At 34.9% G+C, this 14,882-nt stretch overlaps 1 pseudogene; it reads left to right on the top strand.

Annotated features, from left to right (window-relative positions):
• The first annotated feature begins 503 nt into the window (after positions 1–503).
• LOC112132572 (AP-1 complex subunit beta-1-like) lies at positions 504–14,423 on the top strand (annotated as a pseudogene).
• The last annotated feature ends 459 nt before the right edge of the window (positions 14,424–14,882 follow it).

The raw sequence follows: 14,882 nt of genomic DNA, 5'->3' as shown, positions 1-14,882 counted from the left end.
TTTTCCTTTGATTATTTGGACATGGATTCCTTAATTTCTTCGAATATATACATAATATCTACTTTTATAGATAATAAGAGATATCTACTCTAACATCTAGATCCACCTGAAGTCAATTTCTACTTGCTGTTTTTTTTTTTTTTCCTGGTTATTGTTCCCTTTCCTATTTCTTTGTCTAGTTCATGAATAGCAATTCGATTAATAATTATACGTGATAGATATATATCCATTTTGGGCATTCTTTTGTTCTCTTGAAGGCTGTTTTTCGTTGATTTTAGTAGTCAATTATCTTATCTGCACTCAAATTGTGAAATAGGTCTCCACTGTGTTATGCAACATTTATTAGTCCGTACTCACACTGCCATAAGTAACTACCTGAGACTGGATAACTTACAAAGAAAAGAGGTTTAATTGGCTCACAGTTCTGCAGGCTGTACAGAAAGCATGGCTGGGGAGGCCTCAGGAAACTTTGAGTTATAGCAAAAGGTGAAGGGGAAGCCGGCATGGTTTACACGTCTGAGCAGGTGGAAGAGGGTGAGGTGGGAGGTACTACACATTTCTAAACAACCAGATCTCGCGTAACTCACTCATTGTCACAAGAGCTGCACCAAAAGGGAAATCCTCTCCCATAATCCTATCACCTTCCACCAGGACCCACCTCTAACATTGAGGATTACAATTTGACATGAGATTTGAGTGGGGACACACACCCAAACCATATCACAGCCTCTCATGTATCTGCTCTGTTTTTTTTGCTTTTGTTTTTTTTTTGTCTGATTCCTTTGGGATCTCCCCTATGTCTGCATAGTTCAGACATTACTTAGTGATTCTAGCAGAGGATGTGCTCAGGCACCTTAAACTAATACTGTAAGTTTTCCACCCCTACCACCCCAGCTATATGCGAGTTGAGGATTATATACAAAGTTTCAGCAAGTTCATATTCTCCCCAGGCTTTCAATTTTCACTGAGCTCTCTGGGGTTTCTCACACATTTTCATTTTAGCTCCAGCCAATTGTATTTGAAAAATTTATTATTTCAGTTCTTCTCTGGCTCTCTTGATTCTAAATATTCCCACTGAATTTCTACTTGCTCTTCTAACCACCCTGATTTGAGTCCACCACCAGCATCAAGTAAAGCTGTGGGATTTTACCAACCAAACTGATAAGATGGAAATGCCTATAGGCAAGAATGCTACAGACTCATTTTTAAATCTAATGCAGTACCCGTTTTTTTTTTCTTTTTCTGAGTAAACACTGCTCAAGTTGTCCTGAAATTTGTTTTAAAAATGTTTACCTGTTTTACACTTTTTTCTGTTGAGAAGAATAGATCCTCCCCTGATAACAATTGTCAGGAGAAAATACTTTCTTTACTGATAATACACCAGAAAAAACATTTGAGATAGTTAATGCATTTTTAAAAAACTCTAAAATAAACAAACCTATTATAGTGTAGTTACTACAGACAGGTTAATATAATTCCCAAAAGAAATACTTAACGCAAGCCATCAGAACAGTTTAAGTTGCTTTAAAAAATAATTTATTTTTGCATCCAAGAGTTCCATAATTTAAAACAAAATCTATTAATGAATTATATTCACTTTATGTAATCCATATAATACTACCAGTCTTATGAAATATACTACTTGCACAATGTAAGCATTATAGCTTGTAAAGACTCAACACCAAAGACGGATATACATGAGGCTTTCCTTTGTATGAATGAGGGAAATAAAAAAAAATTAGACTTAAAAAATCCATGATACACTGAAGCATCAAATTTTATTTTCATATTAATGAAACATGTCTAGGCACAAAGTAATTATTATTTTTGCAGTAAAGAGAAATCTGTTTTAAGAAAATAATATATCTTGATAATAATACATATTCTACTTTTATTGGGTCCTTATTATAGAACAAGTACTATGCTAATCTTCTACATAGATCTTATCATTTGACCCTCACAATTGCCTTTTGGTGGGTGCCATTAGCAGAGTTTAATTCAGAGCTGTAGAATGACAGCATTGCCTTCCAATGCACATTATTAAAGTTTTGGAAGAAAAAAAAAGCTGGCATATCTCTTTTTATTCTGTATATTGAGAATTATTTAAATTACTAACATAACATTCTCAACATCTATTTTTAAAATGCCCTTAAAGTTTAGCCTTTTTTCTTCATGTAGTAACTTTAGTGTACTCATCATTGTGAAGAAAAATGAAGTACAGAGCCTTTAGAATATGAGCGGTAATAACTTGGTGAATGATTTGAGCAATAATGCAAACTTTAGCAGGAAACATACAGGTCTAATGCTTTTAGTTTGGAATGCATATGATTAAGTATCTGATCTAAGTTTTATATAAATGAAAGTGAATAATAAAGAAAAACCCTAGAAACTACTAATTCCTCTATTTTGTTTCCTGAAATTTTACTTCATTCCATTTATACCTTAAACTAAATATATGCCTTAGCCTGGACAAATCTATTTCCTCTTTTCCATTGTTTGACTTTAATCTGTATTTCTATGGGCTCTGATTGCCTGGGTCCCAGCATTTTTTTTGTGTGTGTATGATTCTGTGTACACTTACTTCATTTGTATTTATTTATTTATTTCCAATTATTTTATTTTTACAAAAAGTATTTGCCAGAAGTCAAATGAGCAGAGGGACTCCTTTAAATCTATACCCTTCTTGTTTTTACTCGGAGGAAAGGTCTATAGAAAGTGAGATCACTAAAGGAAAGAGTCTAATTAAGAAAGTAAAAGTAATAGTATTTTCTGATGAGAATTTAAGGAATTGTCACCTTGATTGACAACTGACTAAATCTCTGTAATTTACCCCATCATATTTGAATTTATTTCCATTTCACATGGGCCCTGGTTTCTTTTACCTGTGAGTCTAATGTAAGAACCACTGGCCTCCATTCATTTTCAATCTATCACTAACTAAACTTCCAGGATGACACTTTCATCACAACCGCTGCATCTTCCCACTGCCCCACCATTTCTGAGTTTCTCAAACATTAAAATTGAAGACCTAGGTCTGGCATTTTGTGCCTTTCTTTGTTGCTTTTGACTTTCGCATTTGGTGCTCAAACATAAATACAGTTTTCCTTAGTGTGTCAAATAATTTATTTTATGCTGTCTCCTATGTTTGAGTCACTTTCTTCATCTGTCTGCCAGCATTCAGTCTTCAGTGAAAGTCAATTTTCAGATTTCTTTGCTCTAAGAATATTTCTCCAGCTGAGAAAAGATTTGTCCCAGTTTTGTGATACCCTTTCAAAATGTCAGGCAGTTTATACAAATTTTTAACCTGAAAAATTGTATTTAATCCTGTCAGCAACCTTGTGTAACGAATGTTTCATTCGTTCTATTATGAACATGAAGAACTAAAGTTGTTTTAAAACAACAATATTGATAAGTATTTCATAAGAGAAAAATTTCTCAGATTCAAGTTCTCTGTCTTTCATGACCAGAAATTTTTTCATTATGCAACTTTGCTCATACTCTAAGGTGTTCTGGAAAGTGAGGTAAAGTAATACACCTGGGAAATTCAGTTAATTTAACTAGAAGTTAATTTCTTTAATTGTAAAGTAGACATCCCAAAAACACAACTTATCAGATTGTGGGAATAATTTTTATGTTAATAACAATACCCACATTTAATTGAGTAACTATTTTGTGCAGATATGTGGACATTTTGTTTTATCTCATTAATCTTCACAGCAATATGTAGACTGCTTATATTCTTATCTAACGTGCATTCCTTGACTTGCAAACTGGATTGTATTCTTTCTTGAAGCTCAAGGATGCTATACTCTGACTAGGGTCTTCTTTTTCTCTTCACCTATCTTTTTTCCAGAGATCATTTGACTTTGCCCCCTCCTTCCACCAAAGCATGTCTTATTAAAGTTATAGTTTTTGCTCTCATCAAAGTTATCAGTGAACACATGTTTCTTAATTTAATGGTGCATTTTCAGTCTGCTCTATTCTATCAGCAGCATTTGACACAACTAATCCTCACTTTTTCTTGAAATACTTTCTCTATCTGGCATTCAAAACACTGGTCTTCTAGTTTTCTCCTTACTTTGTTGACCACTGCTTTCCTGAATAACCTTAAGTTTTCTGTCTTTAAACTTTGAAGAACGGCTGGTTTTAGTATTTTTCTTTCTTTTCTCCAACTGTAAGTATAGCCTAGCCTATTCTTCTGAGATTCATGGATTAAATACCAAACATATATGCTGATTACTTCTAAATTTATTTATCCAGCTAGGATCATTCTTCTGTATTATAGATTTATGTATCGACCAATCTATTTGACTTTTCCACCTTGATATTTTAAAGTTATCTCAAATATTGCATACAAATCCAAATTCCTTGATTTTCATATGCAGTCCTAAACCTGCTTCTTCCTGTCTTCCTCCATTCTTCTCTATCCTTTCAGTTACTTAAACCATTCATTTGTTTCCTATTGCTGTTGTATCAAGTTAGGACAATTTTTATAGCTTAAAGCAACACAAATATATTCTCTTACAGTTCTGGAAATCAAGTTTCAAGCAAGTTTCATTAGGCTGAAATCAAGATGTTGTCAGGGCTGGTTTGTACTGGCTTAAAGGTATAATTCATTCTCTTACCTTTTCCAATGTCTAGAGGTTGTCTTTATTGCTGGCTCCTGACACTAAATTACATAGGATTTTCTCCCTTTGTTTCTGTCATCACGTAGCCCTCTTCCTCTCTCATTCTTCCTGAGTCTTCCTTAAAATATTTTTTTCTGGTTACACTGAGCTTGTCCTGAAAATCTAAAATACTCTCCCCATCTCAACATCTTTAACTTAATCTCAACTGCTAAATCCCTTTGGCCATATAATTTAACATTCACATGTTCCTGGGATTAGCACATATTCCGAATGCAGTTAATTCAGCCCACAATAGACTATATGCTTTGGAGTCATTCTTCACTGCTCTCTTTCTCTCACAAACCACATCAACAAATCCTACTATATATACACATATGTTTTTGAAACCGGGCCTTGCCCTGTCACCCAGGCTGGAGTGCAGTGACACAAGCATGGCTCACTGCAGCTTTGACCTCCTGGATGCAAGTGATCCTCCCACCTCAGCCTCCTGAGTAACTAGGACTACAGGTGCCCACTACCACACCTGGCTATAGTTTTCCAAATTTTCATAGAGGCAGAGTCTCACTATGTTGCCCAGGCTGGTTTTGAACTCCTCGGCTCAAGCAATCCTCCCACATTGGTTCCCAAAGTGCTGAGTTTACAGGCACAAGTTACCACACCCAGCCCTAATTCTACTTTTGAAATGTACCCATAATCTGACCACTTCTTATCACCTTCTCTGACCCCAAATTGTTGAAATCACTGTAATCTGGCTTCAAGGACAACCTCCAACTAATCCCCTTGCTTCTAACCTTGCCACTATATGGTTCATTCTTCTCCCACATCTTATATCATACACTTTTCTAATGGTTTCTGATCCCTCTGAGAATTACATTTAAAATGCTCATCATGGTTTACATGTTTCTAAATCATGCTTCCAGTTTATCTGCCTGCCCTTGCTCTATTACTTGCTCCCTCACACATTCCACTATAGCCACACCTGTCTCTTTGCATGATCAATCATAGGGCCTTTGAGATTATATTCTTGTATCTGGATCATTTTTCCTTAGATGATTTCACAAGGGTGGATCTCTCATTACCTTTAAATTTCTCTCACGCTGTAAGACAAATTTTCCTTAAAAGATTATTGTGAAGAGTAGAATGTCTCAAGTACTTTTTCTTATCTTGTTCTGTTTTTCTTTTTAATACTTATTACCACCTGACACATTATAAATTTCTTTCTTTAACAATTTCCTGATGATCTCTTCCCAAAGTCTAGGATAGCAGCCCTGTATCCACATGGCCAGATGATGCTTGCTGTACTGTAAACAATTATTAAGTATGTGTTGAATGACTGAACAAATGAATGAGTTAATGAATTAATGAATACAAAACACTGAAGTTAGAGGTAGAGATCATTTTCCTTGCTTCACAGGCAAGAAAACTGAAGCCAAATTGAGATACATGCACTGAATTATGAGAAGAGACAGAACTTGGATTTGAGCTCATGTTTTCTGACTCCAAACACTAGCTTAAGCTGTACATTACAATGACATGCTCAGTAAGTGGTGCAACCATGCTAAAAGAATGTAAAGATTTTAAGTTTTGGAACTCTTTACTGCATATGTATGATATATAGTTAATCTCTACCAGCAATGAGCAAGTTTGTACTGATTTTTAAAATTTATCTTAAAATGTCTTTAACATCTTCTCTAAGAGGCCACAGATATGTTAAATAAAGCTTCTTAAGTAAGACATATGTATACATTATACTTGTTTACTGTGGTTTTAAGACTGCTTGCCTTGTCTTTTCTCACTGTGCCCGTGGCTCCTTCTCTTAAGTGTTTGTCCCACTTTCCTCCTCTATCCTATGAAGAATGGAAGAAACACCTTCTCTATCCCCTCATTCTACTTTATCTTTCTTCACAAAATTTCTTTCCACTAACAATATCATTGTATTAAATATTTACTTATTCATTTGCTTAATGTTTATCTCTAACACCAGACTATAAACCGAGTAAAGGTAGGGATTTAAAAATTATATCTTTTAATATATTTAAATATATTGTTAAATACTATTTTTGTGTTATCATTATTCATTCATTCACTCATCCATTTTACTTTACTAGAAGCACTGAATAAATATTTTTGAAAGATAATTCCAGTAGAAGTGCATATAGGCTGTTATTTAACAGTTTATTGGCTGTAAATTAGCAGATATTTTATACTTGGTTAGGAATTTATTCATTCACTCCACACAGTTTTACTTAGAGCCTACTATATGCTAGGAATGAAATTACGTGCTAGGTGAAAAGAAAAGAAACTAAGCACCAATGACTAATATTTATTATAACACCAATACATTGTCAAAAATACTTTGTAACTTAGCTTCTAGTATGGTTGGCTTCTCTCTCCCATTTTCACTAAGAAACAAATGCAATAAGGAGAACATTAAAATAGCACCAGTCTAGAAGTTTGAATTCATAAGTTTAAGAAAAGTCCTTAGACCAGTGTTTTCAATGCATTCTCCATATGGTACTGTAGTCTAAAACTTTTCTCGGTAACAATGTCAGAGGATGAAACTTTCAGATACTGAATGCAAGTGACCAACGTTCTTTTATTATGAACAACCCATTATTCTTATATTCACAGAATTGGAATAGTAAGTGTAAGTTAGAGGTGGTTACTAAGGCCCTTTGCCGGTAAGAGTGAGAACTGCGGTTAAAAAAAAAAAAAAAAAAAAAAAGGCTGCCTATGGGGTCAATTGCTTAAGGCAATCAAACTTCTAGGCTGTGAGAGGCTAGGCATTATTGAGTTTACACCATTTCCAGTCCCCTTAATAAGAATTGGTAACCACTTAACGATTTTTGGAAGGAGGTCTTGTAAGAATAAAGAGTACATATTTGCTTGGAGTGTTCCTTTTCCATAAATTAAGAATCAAGCATGGCAGGAGTAGGTATAGGAAGGATTACGGACACATTCACCTCTAACAACAGCCTTGCCTAGAAGGCCCAAAAGTGATGACTATACACTCAAGAATTTGGACTCAACATAGAGACTCACATAAAAAAGGAGAAATTACATTGAACAAGGATCCCACTTTGACTGGTGCTGCCTGAATAGATTGTAAGTAGCAACTTAAAAGGTATAGAGTCCTTTATATGCCAGGAATTCTCTTTTCTAAATAGGCAGAACATGGCTTTAGAGTACAGGCTGTGGACTCTTCAGTAGCCTGTGTTAGGATTTCAGTTTTAAGAGCAAGTGATTATCTTTTCTGGCAAACTTGGAGGGATGATTTGTCTAATAACTAAACTTGGATATTGTTGTGTTTTGTTTAAAAGTTTTTTGAAGGGCCACACCACACTGTTTCAACCAAATCCTCTTGTTTGCCTGCTCTATGCTGTTTACAGTAAATTTAAAAACCAAAACGGAACAACCTAATAGAGAAGACCAGCCCTTAGTGATTTATTAACTACCAGGTATCTACAGCCTGACTTGCCACCATCTGTCTTGACTAGATGGCTCCGGTGAATATCAGAAAACTACGTTCATGAAGACTTCCGAGATTTGGATTCAATTATGGGAGGTGAGTGCAAAAAATAGATTGCATGTGGTGAACTAACTATATGGAAAGATTTCCTAAGCTAATATGAAGAGATAAAAATTGAACGCAATCATCACGAACTCAAAGGTGTGTGTATGTATGTGTGTTTGTGCATGTGTGTTTTCAAGCCTCTGCCTAAACTGCTTGGTATGTTTAGATCTTCTTATACAAATTCTAAGAATCTTTGTTAACAGATCAGGGAATGCACGTATTACAGGATACAATTCCTAAGCAAAAACTATTACTGGGGAAAATTATCACAGCCTCAAAGAAGTATGTAATACATTTTAAAAGAGGCTTTGATAGTACCTTAGGAGAAACTCTGGGAAAATGCAGAAATCTAGAGCAGAAGTTTTAGGCAAAAATGATTGATAGAGGCTGGGCATGATGGCTCACGCCTATAATCCCAGCACTTTGGGAGGCTGAGATGGGTGGATCACATGAGGTCGGGAGTTTGAGACCAGCCTGGCCAACATGGTGAAATCCCATCTCTACTAAAAATATAAAAATTAGCCAGGTGTGGTGGCACACATCTGTAAATCCCAGCGACTTGGGAGGCTAAGGCATGAGAATCACTTCAACCTGGGAGGCAGAGGTTGCAGTGAGCAGAGATCTTGTCACTGCACTCCAGCCTGGGTGATAGAGGAGACTCCATCTCAATAAAAAACAAAAATAAAAAAAAAAAGAGTGTGATCGAGGATCTCTCTTTTTCCCTAAAACTCTGTGCACTTGGGCTTTGAAAGATAGTTCCAATTTAAAAATCTTTTGAGTCTGATTTTCTTTTGTGGTACATATGAGAAAAAGAAGAACATCAGGCCAGGAGAGCCTATGTCCTAGTCTGCTCAAGTTGCCATAACAAAATGCAATCAATTGGATGGCTGAAACAACAGAAATATATTTTCTCACTGATCACAGTTCAACAGTATTTAGTTTCTAGTAAGGGCTTTCTTCCTGGCTTGTAGATGGCCATGATATCATTGTGTGCTCGTATGACCTCTTGTTTATATGCTGGGAAAGAGACTGCTGTGGGGTCTCTTCTTCTTATAAAGGGCACCAGCCCTGTTGGATTAGAGCCACAATTGATTAAATCATTTAACCTTTATCATCTCTTTCTAGGCCCTATCTTCAAATACTATTTTTACTATTTTATTCTATACTATTTATTATACTATTTATTTATTATATTCCTATTTGAGGTTATGGATTCAAAATTTGAATTCTGGAGGGAAACAATTCAGTCTATAGCGGCATAGAAAATGCTTTTGCCACTTGATGCAATGCAGAGAGAAATTCAGGAAATTGGGTCTGCAGACACTGTAAGGACAAAGATCATACATACAGGGCTGCCTGTTGCAAATATTGGATCTTCAGCACGAGAGTAGCATGAATGTTATGTTTCTGAATTTCTAGGCTGGGAAATGCTAGGGTGAAGGTAGAGTGAAGAACATATGTTCATGCTTATAGAAAAAAATTATACCACCACTAAACGAAAAGGAATACTTCAAGAAGATTTAGTAACTGAAGGAGTCACAAGAGTAAATTTGTTAATTTGCTTCTGTGGGAGTCTTTCAGGAGCCATGTGTACAGTTTTTGGATTTCTCACTAGCACTACATTCCTCAAAGGCTAGATTAAGGATGATATTGTAGGAGGAACACAAATATGTTTATTCTATCCACCTTTTATAGTTTTATTTTCTTTAATATTTATTTTTAGTTTATGGTAAAACATACGTAACATAAAACTTACCATGTTAGCCCTTTTTAAGTATGCAGTTAAATGGCATTAAGTGTGTTTGTATTGTTGTGCTACCATCACCACCATGCATCCACAGAATTTTTATTTATTTTGTGAAACTGAAACTCTGTATCCATTAAATGATAACTTCCTATTTCCCCCTCCCAGAAGCCCTGAGAAATAAGCATTTTACTTTCTGTCTCAATGAATGTGACTTCTCTAGATACCTAAGTGTAATCCTCGTATTTGTCCTTTTGTCAATGGCTTATTTCACTCAGCATAATGTCCTTAAGATCCATTCATTCTTTAGCATGTGCCAGAATTTCATTTCTTTTTAAGGCTGAATAATATTTCATTGTGTGTATATAATTATATTTTGTTTATCCATTGACTGTCTTCTACCTTTGATCTATTGCAAATAATGCTGCTATGAAAATAGTTGTATAGATATCACTTCATGTCCCTGCTGTCAATTGTTGGAGGTATATAACCAATGTGGAATTGGTAGATCACAGGATGATTCTACATTTAACTTTTTGAGGAACTTCTATACTGTTGCCCACAGTGGCTGTACCATTTTACATTCCTACCAACAAAGCACAAGAGTTCCAGTGTCTACACATCTTCATCAATGCTTGTTATTTCTTGTTTCTTTTATAATAGCCACCCTAAAGGGTGAGAAATGGTATCTCACTGTGATTTTAATTTGCATTTCTCTAATTATTAGTGATGTTGAGAATATATGCATGTACTTACTGACATTTGTATATCTCCTTTGGAGAAACATTTATTTATTTACTTTGCCTATTTTAAAATTGGATTGCTTGTGTTTTTTGTTGTTGAGTTTTAGAAATTCTCCATATATTCTGGATATTAATCCTTTAGCAGATACGTTATTTGCAAGTATTTTTTCTCTCTAATTCTGCATGCTGCCCTTTTACTCTGTTGATAGAGTCTTTTTTGCACAAAGATAAAAATATTTTTGATGTCTAATTTGCCTATTTGTTTTGCCTGTGCCTTTGGTGTCATGGCCAAGAAAATATTGCTAAGTCAAACGTCATAAAGCTTCTTCCTATGTTTTCTTTTTAAGAATTTTATAGTTTTTAGGTCTTATGTTTATGTCCTTGATCTGTTTTGTGTTAATTTTTTAATATAATATGGGTTAAGGCTCCAATTTTATTCTTTTGCATGTGGATTTCCAATTTTTCTGACAAAGTTAGTTTAAAAGACTTAATTTCTACTGAATGGTCTGGGAAATCTGGCTGAAAGTCACTTGTAAATATATATAAGGGTTTATTTCTGGGTTCCCTATTCTATTTCATTAATCATCTATCTATCTTTGTGCCAGTGCCACACTGTTTTGATTGCTGTAGCTTTGTAATATGTTTTAAAATCAGAATGTAGAAGATAAGTATCTTAATTCATCTTTTCCAAGATTGTTTTGGCTGTTCAGAATTCCTTGAGTTTACATGCAAATTTTAGGATAGATTTTTCAATTTCCGGGAAAAAAGTCATCATTGGTACTCTGATAGAGATTGCATTGAATTTGTACATATCTCTGGGTTAGTGACATCTTAACAATATTACATTTTGCAGTCTATGAAATCAGTATGCCTTAATTTATTAATGTCTTTAAAATATCTTTCAGTAATGTTTTATAGTTTTCAGTGTACAAGTCTTTCACTATCTTGGTTTAATTTATTCCTAAGAATTTTATTTTATTATTTTCAATAGTATTATAAATGAAACAGTTTTTATTTTATATTGTTCATTGTTAGTATATAAAAATGCAACTAATTTTTTTGTGTTAAATTTGTATCCTGCAACTTTGCTGAATTTATTATTTCTAAAAGTTTCTTGTGAAATATTTAGGGTTTTGTTCTTATAAAATTATCCTGTTTGTGAACGGAGATAATTTTACTAATTCATTTTCAATTTGAATTCCTTTTATTTCTTTTTCTTGCCTAATTATCATGGCTAGGACTTCCAGTACTATGTTGAATAGAAATGACAAAAAGTGAGCATTATTGTCTTGTTTTTAATCTTAATGGTAATGCTTTCAGTTTTTCACCATTGTGTATGAGGTTAGCTGGGTTTTTCATACCTGGCCTTTCTTATGTTGAAGTGATTTCCTTCTATTCCTAGTTGGTTGATTGGTCATGTAGCAGTGTGGAATCTTATCATCTTGTCAATTTTTTTACATCAATTGAGATGACTTGTGGTTTAGTTTCCCCTTCACTCTGTTAATGTATTACATTGATTGATTTTTATATATTAAACCGTGCTTACATTCCAGGAATAAATCCCACTGGTAATGGTGTATAATATTTTAAATGAGCTATTGAATTCAATTTGCTAATACGTTTTTGGTGAGTAACTCATTTATCATGCTGTTCATCTACAGATTTATTTTTCTGTATTTTCTTGATTAGGCTTTGTTATCAGTTTAATACTTTACTCAGAATGGGCTTGAAAGTGTTCTCTCCTCTTCAAATTTTCAGAAAAGTTTGAGGAGAATAGGTGTTAATTCTTCATTAAATGTTTGAGAAAATTTCCCTATTAAGCTATCTAGTCCTGGGCTTTACTTTGCTGGGAGGTTGTTGATTACTGATTTAATCTCCTTGTTAGTTATAGGTCTATTCAGATATTCTACTTTTTCGTGATTCAGTGTTGGTAGGTTTTGTTTTTCTAGGAACATGTCTATTTCATCTAAGCTATTAAATTTTTTGGAGTGCAATTTATCTTAGTACTCTCTTGTAATATTTTTATATCTTTAGAAATAGTAGTAATGCTCTATTTCATTTCTGATGTTACTTTTTGAATCTTCTCTTTTTCTTAGTCCATCTAGTTAAAAGTTTGTCAATTTTGTTGAACTTTCCAAAGAACCAACTCTTGCCTTTATTATTTCTATTGTTTTTCTATTATTGATTTTGCTTATCTCTGTTATAATTTTTATTATTTCCTTTTTGAGCTAGTTTTGTGTTTAGTTTGTTTTTCTATTTCTAGTTTGCTAAAGTGTAATGTTAGGCTTATTGATATGAGATCTTTCCTCCTTTTTAATATAAGCATATATTTACAGCTATAAATTTTTCTCATAACACTGTGTTTCCCACATCCTGTAAGCTTTGGTATGTTATGCTATAATTTTCATCTGTTTCGAGATATTCTATAATTACCCTTATGATTTCTTTTTTGATCCACTTGTTGTTTAAGAGTGTGTTGTACAGAATTCTGATAATCCTGACCTTTGAGACGGGGGCTATATTTATTGGTGTCTTCTCTCTCAACTGACCTAGTCACAGCTAAACAAGTAGTCTTGTCTGAGAAGCCACTGATCTCTGAGGAGACAGATCTTATTGAGCTAACTCTACTGGAGAGCTCATGTGCCGCATTGGTTCTTTGGCCTCTGCGTATCATAAGCCTCCAAATATTTTTGTGGAAGGAAGTCATAGAATCCATTGTAAATAGTTACCAATTCATCATGGGAGCACTGATTCAGGTGACAGCCCTGTTGGTACCACTGCAACTAAACTGAAACAGCCTCAGGTTATCCCCTCATAAGGTGATCTTCTCAGGGATCTTTTAAACCTTGACCCCAGTCAACCAGTCAATGTGCCACAGGTGTCCTCCATGCAGATGGGAGCAGTGGATCTCTTGAGAGGAGGACTAGGTAGTCTGGTGGGACAATCCTTCATCCTATCAAGGGTGTCTGCAACCTTTGTTTCTTCACCTACACCTGCTGTGGTCAGCAGTGGAATGAATGACCTGTTTGCGCTCTCCACAGGGATAGACATGGCACCTGGTGGGTATGTGGCTCCTAAGGCTATTTCTGGCTACCTGCATTACAGGATAAAGGCTTAGAGATTTCAGGAACATTGACTCACCACCAAGGGCACATCTACATGGAAATTAACTTCACCAATACAGCTCTGCAGCATATGACAGATTTTGCAATCTAGTTTAACAAGAAGAGCACTTTTCTGGCCATCCATACACCACTGATGCCAAACCAGAACATTGATATCTCCCTGCCTCTCAACACCTTGGGCCTAGTCATGAAGATGACTGAATAACCTGCAGGTGGCTGTGAAAAACAATATTGATGTCTTCTACTTCAGTTGCCTCACCCCACTCAGTGTGCTTTTTAGAAGATGGCAAAATGGAGCACCAGGTCTTTCTTGCAACAGGAAAGGATATTCCCAATGAAATGAACTTCAGTTTTAGATTAAGGAATGTCATTTAAATGCTGACATTGTCGCCAGCAAGTTGCAAAACAATAATATTTATACTATTGCCAAGAGGAATGTGGAAGGGCAGGACACGGTATACCAATCCCTGAAGCTCACTAATGGCATTTGGATTTTGGCTGAGCTACGTATCCACCCAGAAAACCCCCATCATATGCTGTCACTGAAGTGCAGAGCTCCTGAAGTCTCCCAATACATATCAAGTCTAGGACGGCATTTTGAAAAACTAACAAGACTGGTCCACTACCTTCCAATCACGCTGTGATCAGTGCAAACCAAGAACTCTTTTTTTTTTTTTTTTTTTTTTTAATGATTTCCAGTAAGAAAAGGAATAGTGATTTATTTTCCCCCAACTTTCTAAAAAATCACAAACCTTTATAAAAGTTTAAAAGATAGTACAATGAAAATCCATGTACCCTTTACCTAGAGTCAACATTTTGTTATTTTCCCACATTTCTTTTTTTTTTAAATTTTTTTATTATACTTTAAGTTCTAGGGTACATGTGCACAATGTGCAGGTTTGTTACATATATATACATGTGCCATGTTGGTGTGCTGCACCCATTAACTCATCATTTACATTAGGTATATCTCCTAATGCTATCCCTCCCCCTCCCCCAACCCCTCAACAAGCCCCGGTATGTGATGTTCCCCTTCCTGTGTCCAAGTGTTCTCATTGTTCAATTCCC

Source organism: Pongo abelii, chromosome 1 (assembly GCF_028885655.2).
Source record: "Pongo abelii isolate AG06213 chromosome 1, NHGRI_mPonAbe1-v2.0_pri, whole genome shotgun sequence".
Lineage (NCBI taxonomy): Eukaryota > Metazoa > Chordata > Mammalia > Primates > Hominidae > Pongo > Pongo abelii.
Note: the sequence above shows the minus strand (reverse complement) of the source record. Positions and strands in the feature narration are given on the sequence as shown.